Source organism: Pagrus pagrus, assembly GCF_965226575.1.
Source record: "Pagrus pagrus genome assembly, chromosome: 10".
Lineage (NCBI taxonomy): Eukaryota > Metazoa > Chordata > Actinopteri > Spariformes > Sparidae > Pagrus > Pagrus pagrus.
In genome coordinates this window covers 16196852-16210906 of record NC_140194.1, presented here as the reverse complement: position 1 = coordinate 16210906, position 14055 = coordinate 16196852, and the positions used below count along the sequence as shown (strand labels likewise).

Genomic DNA, 14055 nt, shown 5'->3' with positions numbered 1-14055 from the left:
GAAAGATGTTGGTCAAGAAAGGTCAAGTTAGAAATCATCCACAGTGACTCATTATTCACTCCTGAAAAGCTCAACAATTTTTTTCCTGACTGACTGAATTTTAGGAAGACGCAGAAATATAAATAAACATAATTACATATCCAACTTAAAAGAGAGAACTAAGACAATAACTATACAAGAAAGAAAAACACAAGTGAAATAAGGGTAGAAAAGAGCCTGGGTTGTAATTAGGAGCAAAGTCTGTTAGTCTGGAACATCTCCGTTAATTTTCAATTTCCAAGGGGCGCTGTCAGCTCTGACCAAAAAGGACTCTGGACGCAAGTGGATAGACCTCAAACCAATCAGAGCAGTGAAACGCATTACAAAGCGCTGACTAAATCGGGGTGGTACTTGGTCCATTTTCAAGTAGAAAAAAAAAATGGCAGTCTTGTCACAAACAATCACATATTACAGCTAAAAGATCTGAGGTGAAAAATAAGAAATGCAGACACAGAATTTTGATTCATATTTTATCAGCACCACCTAGTCTGTCAGTTTATTTCACTTTTGTGAGCCTGGTTCAACTGGTCAGAGCAACAAAATGTCCGACATGTGACTTTTTAAATCTGGACATATTCGATAAACGCTTATGATTGGCCCAACACTAAACAAAAAATTGGATTTCAGCAAACTATGAATTTGCCAGATATGCAAAAATGTTGTGCAACTTAAATTCAGCCTGTAAATCAGCAAAGGAATTGAGGTCCTGCTCTATGTTGAGGAGCACTGAAATAACCTACTGCGAAAAAGGATTTACCAATACATAGGCAGGGGTTGAACCAGAAATTGAACCCAGAACTAGAGGTCATGTTCAGGAAGGGGTCAGACCTGAGGATCTTTGCAGTCTTCCTCCAAACTCCCTGAAGGATGGAAAGTACGAGATGAGACGAGCGCTTGGGGGTAGAGAGGAAGAAAGATAGGCAACCAAAGGAAGAGCCGAGCAACGGTGTGCTTCTACACTGAACTACGGGGCACCTGCTCTGGAGGGAGAGATCACTGTGCCAAGTGCTGCAGGAAAAAGTAATAATGGTACAGAAGTACGCTCAGTATCCCGAAGCCTTCTTGATCCACCCTATTTTGAAGTTTAATAAGCAGCATCCGAGCTCGTTTACCATTCCAAAGAAAAAGGCCCCACAGCTGATTAAACTTGTGGAAATACTTCACCAGGACTGTCACAGGCAGTGATTGCGAAATATAGTTGAAATTTGGGATACATTCATCTTCAATATATAGGCCTTTGCCCAAAGAGAGAGAGATGAAGGGGTGCCCATCTTTCAATGTCTAGTTTAAATACACACTCCTACACTCCTTTTACTTGAGCCAACAGAGTAAAAGAATTGCACCACCCAATCCCTGTTCATCTTCTTATTCTGTAGCTCTGAGAGCTGCGTGGCCTGGTGGAAAACTCATCAAATCACTTTTTCTTGCTTTGAAAGGTCTGAATATTTTCTTCCTCTTTACTAAGTAGCCAATGTATTCCAACTACAGAGCCACCCCATTGTGATTGCGCTTGATTTCCTTTTATACTTTGTACAAGTTTGGTGAATCAGCTCTTAATTTTGTACAGCTGCGGCTGCTCTGAGCTACTTTGTTTCTATATTGGTACAAAGACAATATGTGAGACTGCTCGAGTTGACTTTTTCAGTGGAAGAGTGTAAGGGGGGTAAAAACTGAATTAAATACTAACTTTAATAATGTTTTTGCAATGTTTTCCTTACTGGGAAATCAAACAACGATGACTAGGCAGTCTGTGCATTTCTCTGCCTGTCATGCACTCCTGCTAGATGTTTGGAAAGATTGTTCCTGCTTCAGCCCTCATATGCAAAAGAGTTGTCCACATTGACTCTAATGAAGTTTAATCAGACCTTCGAGTACACTGTCATTAGAGCAGGGTCTCTGCTCTCAGCCTAGCTTTCAGTCTAAGTGGCCATCAACCAAGAAGCATCACATGACCGACCAGCTAGACAATGTTTTTTCTCCAATGTTCTTTGAGTATGAACATGTCCTTGTCCTGCTCTATGTCCTGTAAATAAAACAGTAGTGTATTTCATTTATGCGTTTACAAACAGAGATTTTGGTTGAGGGGATTTTTGTGTGTCGTAGCAAGCCTAATGTAAAACACATCACAGTCTCATCATGTTTAAAGACTTAATATCTAAATAAAAAGAACATGAAGCTTTTTCATTACTATGCAGAAGCAGTGAAGAAACATTCATTGCACTACTCATAGCATTCCTGCAATCAACACTCCTGCACCTGTTGAAGAGGATTAGCATTTGAGCCCACTTTCACGTCTATAATCCCCCTTTAATATGCACTTCATGTAATAATGAGCTGCTTGACTTCTCTGATAGCACGGCTTGAATCTGATTCAAAGCCACCCCATGGTTTGTTGAGCTCGTTTTCTGCCTCAGCAACTAAACTTTGTACAGTTTTTTTGTTTAAAAACACTCCCCACCACCACCTCCACCCCCCTTCTCTCTTTCACTGCCTGCCAAGGAGGCACACATCTCATACAGAGAATCAGCTACTCATCTTCTGGCGCTCTGATCTGAGTAGGCTCCAACTGATGACTTCGGGGGCACGGGGCATCATTTACCAAATGCACGCTGATGTAGAGCGAAAAAACAAATGAAGTGGGCAACATCTTCCTGTCCGTTTCTGAGTCACTAGTGGGACAAATTGAAGGAGTTTTAATAGGACTTAATGTTTACTTGTTATAGAAATGTTAAGTTGGAATGTAAACTGCAGATTACTGTAATTGCAAAATGTAACCATCATAATGTGAGCTAAACATCAAGGGAGAAATGTGAATAGCATGGATTATCCAACATACAACAACTGTCGCACTGCAAAAACTGACCCGAAGAAACATACAAATCCAAATTGAACCAAATATCCTGTAGGATTCAGGCTCATTTACGTATTCTTACATCCCTACATGATATCAATGGCAGTGTTATCTTCACTTTAGTACAGTGCAGCCGCATTAATACCTGCACTTAAAAAGGGTCGCAGTTTAAACAGCCATATCACTTTGTCACAAAATCAAATTTTAAATTAATCAGGCCACTAATGTTCTCATTAAATGACCCGTGTCAATTAACTGACATAACAACCAGAATGACAAGCACATATTACATTCAGTGCTCAAGCATTACTGACATCATACAGATGTATTACATTCAGTGATAACTGAGGAGGCTGAGAGACGTTTTATTTCTCTCTCACTCTCAGTGAATCCCAAGAGCACCTTATCTGCCTTTGTTAGGGTATCCCTGGTTTAATTATGAACCGCTGATTAAAATTCAACTCGTCCTGTGTAGCTTGCATCTCAATACCGAAGCATGCAAACACTCGGACAACAATGCAGATGCTGACATTTCAATATCGATTCCTAACTTCGGCAAGGAGATGAAGGATTGTGGCCACAGGAGAGCAGGGAAATTCATCAAGGTGAGCTTGTGGTAAATGTGAGTGACAAATGTTGTGACGCAAGTGTTAAAGGTCATGTGTGACATTGTGTACCTCTCCAACTGGGAGAGTGAGCCATGTCATTATTTCCTCTTCCAGCTCAAAGGAGGGACCAGCAGGACAACGGCCGGCTAAATGTCACATCTGCCCTGCCAATGCGTGCCGACGGAGCACCCTGAAAGCCCTGCGAAGCCACAGGCTGCTGCTGCTGCTTTGCCAGTCCATTATAAAGTATCCATCTCAGTACTGGCACACAATAGCTGCTGTCATAATGTCACCAGAGTGCCTCGCCTCCAGCAGACAATGGGCACCATCACCATTGCTTGGATGGGAGTGTGTGTCCAAGTGTGTTTGGGAAGATAACTGAGTGTAACCTGGACCTTTTCTCAGCCAACCCGAGCGCCCTCCTTCTCCCTGCTCTTTGCTGAGCTTTCCTCCTCTTTGTCCTTTGCTAGAAATCCCTCTTTGTTCAGTGAGTTAAATGTAAGGATGCAATTTCTCTTTTAAAGCATTATTTCTAGGAAATCCGGGAGAACTATTATAAACTAGCATGAAAGATGGAGAAACACTCAAACTGCCACTTTACTCCGAGAGACAGATGTCAAGCTATTTGCGCGAGTGCAAACCTGCGACTATGCTGCAGCAAACACTTGAAACGTGTCTTTTACTCTGTAGCTGATGAATGAGATATTGCTGCTGATGTCTGAAGGCTGTTGGTTGAAAGACAAATGTATTTTTTATACAAACGGTTTGTGTTTCTGCACAACTGGCATCAATCGCCATATTTATTTATTGTCTGAATTACAGGGCGGAGACTTGAAAGCCATTGGGGGGGAAAAAAAGAAGAAAAAAAGTGACAGTTATTGAGGGATTATGCGTCATCATTGACATTTGCAGAACATTTTTATCGAGCTGTATTCATTATCTGGTGAATTACTCCCTTTTTAGCACCTAATCAGGCTGCCACGGATTAGCTTCAGCTCATGTAAAATTTATTTCATGCTTCAGCTTCCATGGAAGCGAGGCATGAAGAACCACTCAGACCAGTGAATGTGCCACACAAATGTTATGCGAGAGTATTATTAAGCATAAAAGCAATTATCTAGAATTTTTTAAGCATACCATACTATTTCACCAAGTACTTTTGATGCACTTCGGAAAACTAAAAAAATTAGGGGGGAAAAAACCTTTCACAGGATGTCAAAGCTTTGCATTCCTTCAGTAACTGGTATTCTTTTGTCTTTCATGTTATTCAGACAAGTTGCACTGTGACTGACCTTTGAATGGTGAGAGAATTAAGCTATCCACCAGGCCTATTTATATGCAGAGCAGCACATCATTAATATGTTAATACCTGCCAATTCTTCCGTGCTTCACATTTAAGAAAGGAATAGTTTGACCTTCAGTGACAACCTGCCATCAAAGTCAAGCCGTCTTAATTTAGGAAGGTTATTTAATGTCAATTGCCCTTTGATCCTCACGGCAAGACACTGATGTGTAAACCTGTGATGTGACTGGGTATGTTGTAGTATTAATGATGTAGTGTTATACTTACAAACTGTTGATAGTGTCCTGTCCTGAACTATTTCATTATCACAGCATTCACATTACCAGATGACAAAATTGCAAAGTAAAGAAAAGGAATTTCACTGTGTGATGATACTTGTGTTGAAAGCAGGTAAATATAGTTTCATAACATACTGTATAAAGGGTAATGTATGTTCATTTCAAACTTTGTACCTACATACGTCCATGCGTCCTTTACGTTGGCATAGATGTTAAGCAATCCATCCACTAAAGGGCAGCTCAGAGTCAAGAGTTGCTGATAACAGACATGGCCACAATGGAGAAGGTTGTGTTTAGAAAAAGGCAAAAGCAGAGGCAACGTTGTAGTGGTCTGTGAGGCCATTAAATTTCAAAACAGTTATTTTTACTTTACCAATGAGAGAAACTAACAACGTAATTTCCAGTACTTTCCAATGTCAAACTTCATCATGTGTTATGGTCATCTCTCACTTAAACTATTGGCTACACTACCCCAACGACTTCCATTGGTATTGCTCTAGTTCATCTGCATCCATAAGCTTTCAGAGAACATGCACAAATATAAACAAAATGAACGCAGAGTGCGGACAAACAGCTTTGTCTCTATACATTCCTAACGTTGAACATAGGTATATGAGTCATCATAAAAAACTAATCTTGAATATTTAGCTTTAGATAAGTATGATAATGAATGCCTGAAACAAGATGAAAAAGATTGTAATATAAATGTTAGATCATTATACAGCGCACACATTTTTTTCCCTGCAGAGTTAAAATGACCTTTTTTGCAAAGAAATTCAAAGCAATATTAAAAAGACTCTCTATAATTGTTCATAGTTCCGGCAGGGTTTTATTCCTGTCAGCAAAGAGCTGCTCAGGTCATGATCACCTGTCTATAATATCTTCATTTATGGCTGCACAGTTGAATAAAGTGAATACAGGCTGATTTGGTTAAATTACGGCGCCTGAAGCTCCAGTTTGAGCTTCGTGATTTAGACGTTAGCAGCACAGAAGGCGAGTCGTCCTGCAAAGAGTCAATGCCTGGAAATGATTTGAGTGACTCAAAGGTCAATTTAGACACTCTCAGTACATTCTGTCCAGAAGGCGAGCTATGACTCATGCTCAGGGGGTTCAATTCAGTGGACAGAATTCAGGTGGCTACAGTTACAAAAGAGAGGAAAATTTATTGAATGTTACTATCACTTGTTATTGGCCGAGCAGTGTATAAACAAGAAACTCCTAATGATGCCGTATCCACACGCTATCCCCGTTATTGTTTTTAAGACTCCTTCTCCACGAACCTGCTATGATCTTAAATATATTCTCATTTCTGGGAAAAGAAATGTTATTGAAAAACCAGTTTATAAGCGACTTCATTAGAGTGCTGCATAATATTTGACTGAGGCGCCTTTCACACCAGCCGTGGCATGAAAAGAATGGAAGTTCAGGCCACTGAGAGTTCTTTGTTTGTGTCAAAGCACATAGTTACGGACATTCGTGTTTAGACAGAGCAATAAACAGAGATAGGGCTGCCGTGCCAAACTAATAGACGGTCTCAGAGTTTGGTAAGGTGGCTGGCAAATGGAACTCCATCTCTTCTCACTTTTAATGATCTCCCTTGTGTGTTCTGGCAGATATGGAGTTTGAACATCGTTCCAACAACTGAGGCAATTTCATTACACCACATTGTTTAATGTGCACACTAGTGTTAAGTTTAGACCAAACATGCCCAGGCATGAAACAAGATTTCAGCTGTTGTAATTTAATATACTTTGACCTGGGGGGGCATTATGTAATATATTGCATATTTGACCTCTACATGAACATCATCAGAACTGATTACCTCCCACACATTAACAGCAGAGCCCCCCTCCTATCTCTGTGTAGGTAGCCTATAACTAAAAAAAAAAGAAGTAATATTTTCACAACAGAGACACAACAGAGACAAGTAATGATTCTAACATTAAGAATTGATTTATTGTATTGAAAGAACAATATTTCTCTGTTTAGAGGTCTCTGTGTTATAGAATTGTTGCCTTCATTGCATGTGTTGTGGGGTAAGTTCTTATAAAGACAGAGTGTACTAAAATACAAGCAGTGTTTAACGAGACAAAAACTTGGCAATGTTAAGCTAATTAATATTCCAGTACTTATCAGCTCCTGCATGTGTCATGAATCATTTGGGGCATTGTGGGGTAGCAGAACAACATTTGCGAATGTATTTTAAAATTGCCAAAGACAACTTCAACGGTCACTTTGACATCTTATTGGGTAATAACAGGGTGCAAAATTTATTCATGGACACATTGCAACCTACATTGTATTTTAACTGCCACTAGATAACTTCACTGCAAAATTTAGAGGCTACTATGCAAGGTGCCACCTGCTCATCAGGAGCAATATCTATTCATATGCATACTCACACCAACAATTTGGGGTTCAGCATCTTGCCCAAGGACACTTTGTTATATAGACTGCAGGGACCGGGGATCAAACCGCCAACCTTTCGATAACTGGACAAACCACTCTGCCTCCTGAGCCACAGCAGCAGTGCGCAAGCATGGAGGATGATGTATGACTCACTATATACTATATTATAGTCATACATCTACAGCTTCAAGTTTTTAAATTTACAAAATTACATTTTTTGTCAACAAATATTTACCAGAAGTGTGGCTAATCAACATTGCCAGAAAAAACATGAAATATTATCAAAATGCCAAAATACACTGGAGTTGGGCCCGTGCTTGTAGTACCATACTATAATTCCATATTTATCTTGTTTCATGAATTGAGTAAAACAAATAATGCAGCTTCTTGTTGTTGAAATCCTCCAGATGTATTTTAAAAACACTCAGGTGTGAGAAAAGTAATAATAATAATATATTGACATTGTCGTTTTTAAATCAAATTAAATCTTAAATCGTTTAGCCCTGATGAATAATAAGCTGAGGGGCTGCCGAAAAGACCAATAACAAAATCAAGGCATCTAGCATGCTCATGTTTAACTGCCTTGCTAGAAACATTTCCGACAACCAGATTCAATTTGCTTTGCTGGGATTCCTGGCTGACAAAACAATTAGTGCAGCTGTGCCACAGAGATGTACACCATTTCTGCTGCCAGACGCTGGTCCCAACATGACACTGATGGAGCTCAGAAAGATGCACTGCCACTCCACAGGTTTAGCTCTGTCATTCGCAAACAGGCCTCATTAGCTAGCCAACACTGTGTTTGTACTGAAAAGCATCCATTAAAAAGGATTTCTAAGTGTTTAGATAAATATATGAGCTGTGCTATCAGGATGTTACGCATGATTTTAGCGAATGGGTTCTCAACCCTGAAATTATCAATACATGACTAAATTCTGAGTCAAAGAAACAAGGACAGAAATACAGTTACATCCACACCATTTTCTCTTCAATTGTCTGTAAATAATACTGATGATTCATGAAGCCATAATGAGTGATCCTATTAATTCTTAATTATAAACCCACATCCAGAGGAGAAATGGATAAATTGAAGTGTTTGCTTGAAACAAAGCAAAGTTTTCAAACCACTTTCACACACAAACCCTAATTATGAAGCACAATAATAAACATGTTCAACAATGAACTAATGAGAATTGGTCACAGTATAATGATTAAGACCCTTCAAAATGACCTTTTCTGGTCTATGGTGTGTGGATCTTATACTGGCACACAACAGAAATGCAGCACAGGAAGTAAATTGTTGTTTGTTAAAGTTACATCTACACATAAAATTACAATAACTATATCACAGAGTCAGACATAAACTCAGTATACAATTAGTCTAACTTCAGGGATGCACTGTCACCTTTTCATCAACTGACTGGAATCAAACCACCTCTGGATTTCAATCCGTCTCGAATGCTTCTTCGATGCATTTACGCTTAGCTTTTTTGAGATATGCCCAAGATGCCCAAGTGTAAATGGGGTCTTTGTCAGGGCTAATTGTGAGGGTCTCATTTACATTTTAAAATCCAGTCGGAAAAATTAATCTTTTGCTTCGCAGAGCAAAGCTTTGGCCTTAAGGGACCCCGACATTTTAAATATGCCCATCATTCTCAAACTGCCTGTAAAAACTGACACAACAATTATAATTTAAATGCAGGTTTGTCAGAGACTTATGTCGCTGAAAACATATAAGCATTTAACTTACTCTCAGAGCGCTAGTGGTGTTGTCCACAGGATGTTCTTAGAGAACTCTGGCTCTTCAGTTAATTTCCCAAATGGTTTTAAGGGCAGAGATGGAGCAAAACTCCCCAGTGACAGAGGCTGCCGTTTTAAATGGTATTTGTTGTCCTCCTCAAGACCCATTTAAGCTGTCAGCTCAAGAGCTGAAAGCACAAAAGGGGGAAAGTGATGAAGTAAGACAGAGACCGAAAAGGTGTAAAAGAGCTTCAGAGTAGACACTGGCTATTGTTCTGTGTAGAGAATTTATGTCCACGGCATTTGAATTTGAATAGCAGGAAAGAACAAAAGTGGAAAATGTGGCCACCAGCTTCTCTATTTGGATAAAAGGTCATTTTTAACCATCATTCTATATTTAATGGCTGTCTCGTAAATGTCGCTTGATTTTTCTATTCATTTCATTTAAGCTGCACCAATCAATAAGCTTTTATCATCAGTGGAAAAAATGTTAAAAAAAAGGCTGTCTCGTTGTGGGGAAACCCAGAGAGAATTATCGCTCGAGCATGGCAGCTCGTCTTTTCACTTCAGAGAGTTTTAGGAAGCTTCTTTTTTTAAAAATAAGGCTCTAATAAACCCACTGTACACTTCCTGACCGGCACCAAACAGCAGACTGACAAAGTTAGTGACTAGCTGGTGAACATAGTGGAGCATTTAGCACATCATGAGCTAAAACAGTGTTTTGAATTTACTATCATTTATTGTCATTCACTGCCTTCACCAAGAAGGTTACGTTTTTATCCATGTCTGTTCACTGTTTGTAAGTTGACTGGTTTGTCAGCAGGATTTAGCTCATCAAGATCCATGCATTGTTCTCTGAGAAATTAACAAAAATGTTGAAAACGCCCCATCTTGCAATGTTAAAGAAACTGAGAAAAAAAATCCTGGATCTGTCCCTTTATGAGGATCCACACCAAAAGTTAATGGGGTCTATTCTGGGCTGAGACCTATCCTCCATCCAAGGTCTGTGGATATCCGTTCAGTAGTTTGTGTGTAAACCTGCTGTAAAACCAGCCAACAAACAAACAAACAAACAAACAGACACGTGTGAAAACATAACCTCCTTGCTTTTGGCTTCCATTACAATTGTCTGACATGGTGAGGCCTATTTTGCACATCTGTATGGCATTGCTAATCAAAACACAAACTGTATGTGCATTTGTGAGGCTTTGGCCCATTTTGAGTGATACATGTTACTCTTGTCAGTGTTAATAAAAGATCTTTGATCTTCAGTTATCTCAGACAGTTTAATGGGATTTTGGACTTACATTTGTCAGGTGCTCCAAATTAATGCTTATGTTGCTTCATGTCTGCAGGATGTGTAGAGGCCACGGTTGGCTAACACATTCACCATGTAAACTGCATAAGGTGATAATATGTCACAGCTGTACTTAAAGCTTGTTTCTGCTTCCCTAAAGGGCCAAAAATGATGAGGCTGGCAGTATTCACTGTTTTTCTCATTATCAGTAAATCCCATGTTAAGTATTTAAGCACTCTGTGAAGCAAAGGCTTGATATAGCTTATTCCTCTGTAGTTTATTTTGAGTCAGTTCTGTTGTTGTAGATACTAACTAAAGCACACTGTGTTTTAATCCACTGATGTAATGTAATGTAGTCTCTAATAACTGCACTTTCCACTCATGTCTGAGTTACTTTATTGCCCAGCTGAAATTTAAAAGTATATACTTTTAGAAATATTTTGTCTTCAATAGGAGCAACTCGGCATGGGACTTTGGGACGAGCTACAAACAGGGTCGGGAACAGACAAAAAATATGGATATGTAACACCATTCTTATCTGTAAAAAAAAAGCACAATTTGATCTTCAGACATGAGTGATGCCAAAGAGCTCTGTGTCGTTTACAGTCCTTGTATGTGTCAGCTGCCACTCCACACTCCAATGCCACTGTTCCTTTCTAGCCAGTCACAGGGGATTAGTGAGTCCGTCAAATGCCTTTGATCAACAAACAGGCTTGAAAGGGACAAGACACTCCACTTTCCCGCAGCCAATTATCTTGAGTGAGCTACCAGGACAATGACAAACCCAGTGCCAAAGCAGTCAGCTCTCTACTACATGCTTATCATTTGCTTTCACAGATAACATACCATTACAAGGTCACAGCAGTGAGTCACTGCATCGTGCTTGGTTGTAAATATACTGACCTTTGAATTAGGAAGTTCCACCTGACATTATGGTCTAAAAAATGTCCTGTTTTATAATATAAGACCTTTCACAATTTTTATTTTGGAAAGTAATACACATGTCAAATTTAAAAACTTAACTTCAATTAAACTAAAAGCAAAAGTTTGTGGATAATTTTCTTACCCTCATTACATTTATGGGCTTCAAATCAGTTTCAAAATGTTATACTCTCTCCACGGTTACACCTGCTAAAAGTTCTTAAACCTCACAGTATGTGGCCATGAAATTTCAAAAGCATTTAAGAGCACATCTATTACCACAGGGCACCAGGAGACTGTTCCTATTAAGCTGCTTTGGGATTTTTTTCTTAAATAAAAATAGACACTTCCATAAGCCAAGTATTGCTGATACGTTAAGAAAGTTGTTCTGATTTCATCCTTAGAAGAGAGTGACTTAAGAGGAAATTTACAGGCCCTCCAGAGAGTCAACCTTACTGCTCCTGCTTTCAGTTTTTATCTTAGATGTGTCCACGTACACTTATGTTACTTTTCTAAGAATAGCATTGTCTGTTAAGTCAGAACAAAACCTGGTTTATTGTAGCAAAACAGATAAAGCACAACAATGAATGGGACATGTTTTTTAGTTTTGCAAGACGGACCGGGGTCGAAAGTGAAGTAAGGTCAAACCGAGCTAAGCTGACGGCTGCCTGCTTGATGTGCAGTGGTAACCATGGACACATCCTCCAGCAGAGCCGAAAGGACGGAGGCTGACCTTTAGCCTCTGCATACGCGACACCATTACTGCAGCTGAAGAGTCCCCCCTATGGGCGTAGACACGGATGTGTGCGTGTGCCTGTGGGCATTTGTAGGAAAAAGCTCCCGTCCAAGAGAGGACACAGGCTTTCCATCATTATCTGTCAAAGAGGAGAGCATCACTCATAGGTGCAAAAGTGGAGTTAATGTGTTGTGAAGCAACGCCGCTGTCTTGTTTTGACTGGATAACTGCTTAGACCAACCACAACAAATGTTGCCCCCAGAGAACATCTGAGTAACTGGAACTCATTATCAGATGCAGGTCATAAAGTGTAGCTGAATTAATGAAGAGGTTTTTTTAATCAGGCCAAGTCTGTAATTAAGAGGTTGGAATATTTATGACTTTTAGTGAGCCAGAATTGTTTAAGCAGGACCACGCAGGTGGCTGTACCCAGTGTGAACTCACGATGATGTCATCGATTGGTTTGTGGACTACTGTTTTGAAGCCTCAAGTTTGGCTCTTTTTCTTGTTTTGTTTGGAGCCAGAAGTGACCATGTTTGGACGAGAGAGTGAGAGAGGATACTCTCATTGAATCAGACTGAGAACCTGAGTCAACGCCCTGGTAGCAACTTGTCAATCAATGTAGCCAAGCCCTAAAGCATACCCTGCTTTATCATCTATTCTACTCTAAATGGGGCCATAATTTACAAAATGAACATCATTCCGTATTGAAGAAGAATCTAAACTAGCGATTGAGACGTATCCTAAAGTTCAATCCACACAGTCCGTTTTGTTTTCCCCACAGCCCCAAAACAGTTCAGTTCCAACCCAGTTCACACCCACAAAAAGAAAGACAACTTGAGATTCTGCAACAGGGCATATCCCCACAAAACAGCTCAGAGTAACTCCTGAGAAAACTGGACTGGAAAAAACCCAAATCCAAAGCATAAAGCAGTCACCCGTAAGCACTACTGGCACTTTTACATTGTCCTCTTGGGTGTACTGTGACTTTTTCTCACATTTCTCACGAGCTACCGGTACTCTTTTCTGCTCTCTTTCTCTGCCCTCTAAATAAACTGGGGAGATACTACATGACAGTTACATTTCCGTTCTCACCTTCCTGCCCTTCTGTGTCCGTCTGTCTGTTGCTTCGTTTGTGTGACACACTAAAAGTGGAGTGTCCAAGGATGCACATACACTAACATGGAACTGCTAGTCTTACCTGGTGGCTCTGTGGGCCCCCCGTGCTGCCGTGAGCACCTTCCCCCGCCTCGCATGCCAACATGTGGCACTTGTTTTTATTCACTTCAAGCACAGCCCATCCATCCAGATTTATTCCTCTTCCAGACACAGACACGGGAGACAAGGCTTATGTTTTACGATGAGTTCTCCCCAATAATGCAGACTTTACAACACAATCTTATGCTGAGGAAACCTGGTTTCCTACCTCTCACCCTCGCTGTCTATCACTTGCAACAAACTCTGTGTATCCAAATGTAAATTATATCAGACTTCTCTTGTAAATTTGCAAATGACTAAAGGCCACCTTGATTAGTGATAGCTCATTAAATATAAATATGTTTGTTTTGTTATTTTCTACTCCTTTTAAATAAATAATGGGCAAACAGGTTAAGGTTGATATCTATTTATTTATTTCGAATCCCTTATTATTGCAGCGCTGTTCACAAAAGTCTTCCCAGATTGTTATCAATGACATTTACAAAAAGTTAATATTTTGAGCCAGATGTCAGATGATGTCATTTCACTACTTTCATTTGCAGGAGCTGGAATCAGCAGGGTCACCAAGCGTCTCAATCTAATCACAAGGTAAGTGAACGATGAAACCCAATGGAAAAAGGATTTATGTGGGCCAACAAAATAAAGAAGCAGCCAC

General features: G+C 39.9%; 1 protein-coding gene across 10 annotated transcripts in view; it reads right to left on the bottom strand.

Moving 5' to 3' along the window:
- Positions 1-14055, bottom strand: part of shisal1b (shisa like 1b) — a gene marked incomplete at its 3' end in the record, with an annotated part of 105827 nt that overhangs the window by 67066 nt on the left and 24706 nt on the right. The window contains exon 1 of one of the 10 annotated variants that reach the window (XM_084363736.1): positions 13384-13500. The exons of the other annotated variants lie outside the window; for them this stretch is intronic. Of the gene's footprint in view, positions 1-13383; positions 13501-14055 lie in introns of those variants that run through there. 10 annotated transcript variants of the gene reach the window in all.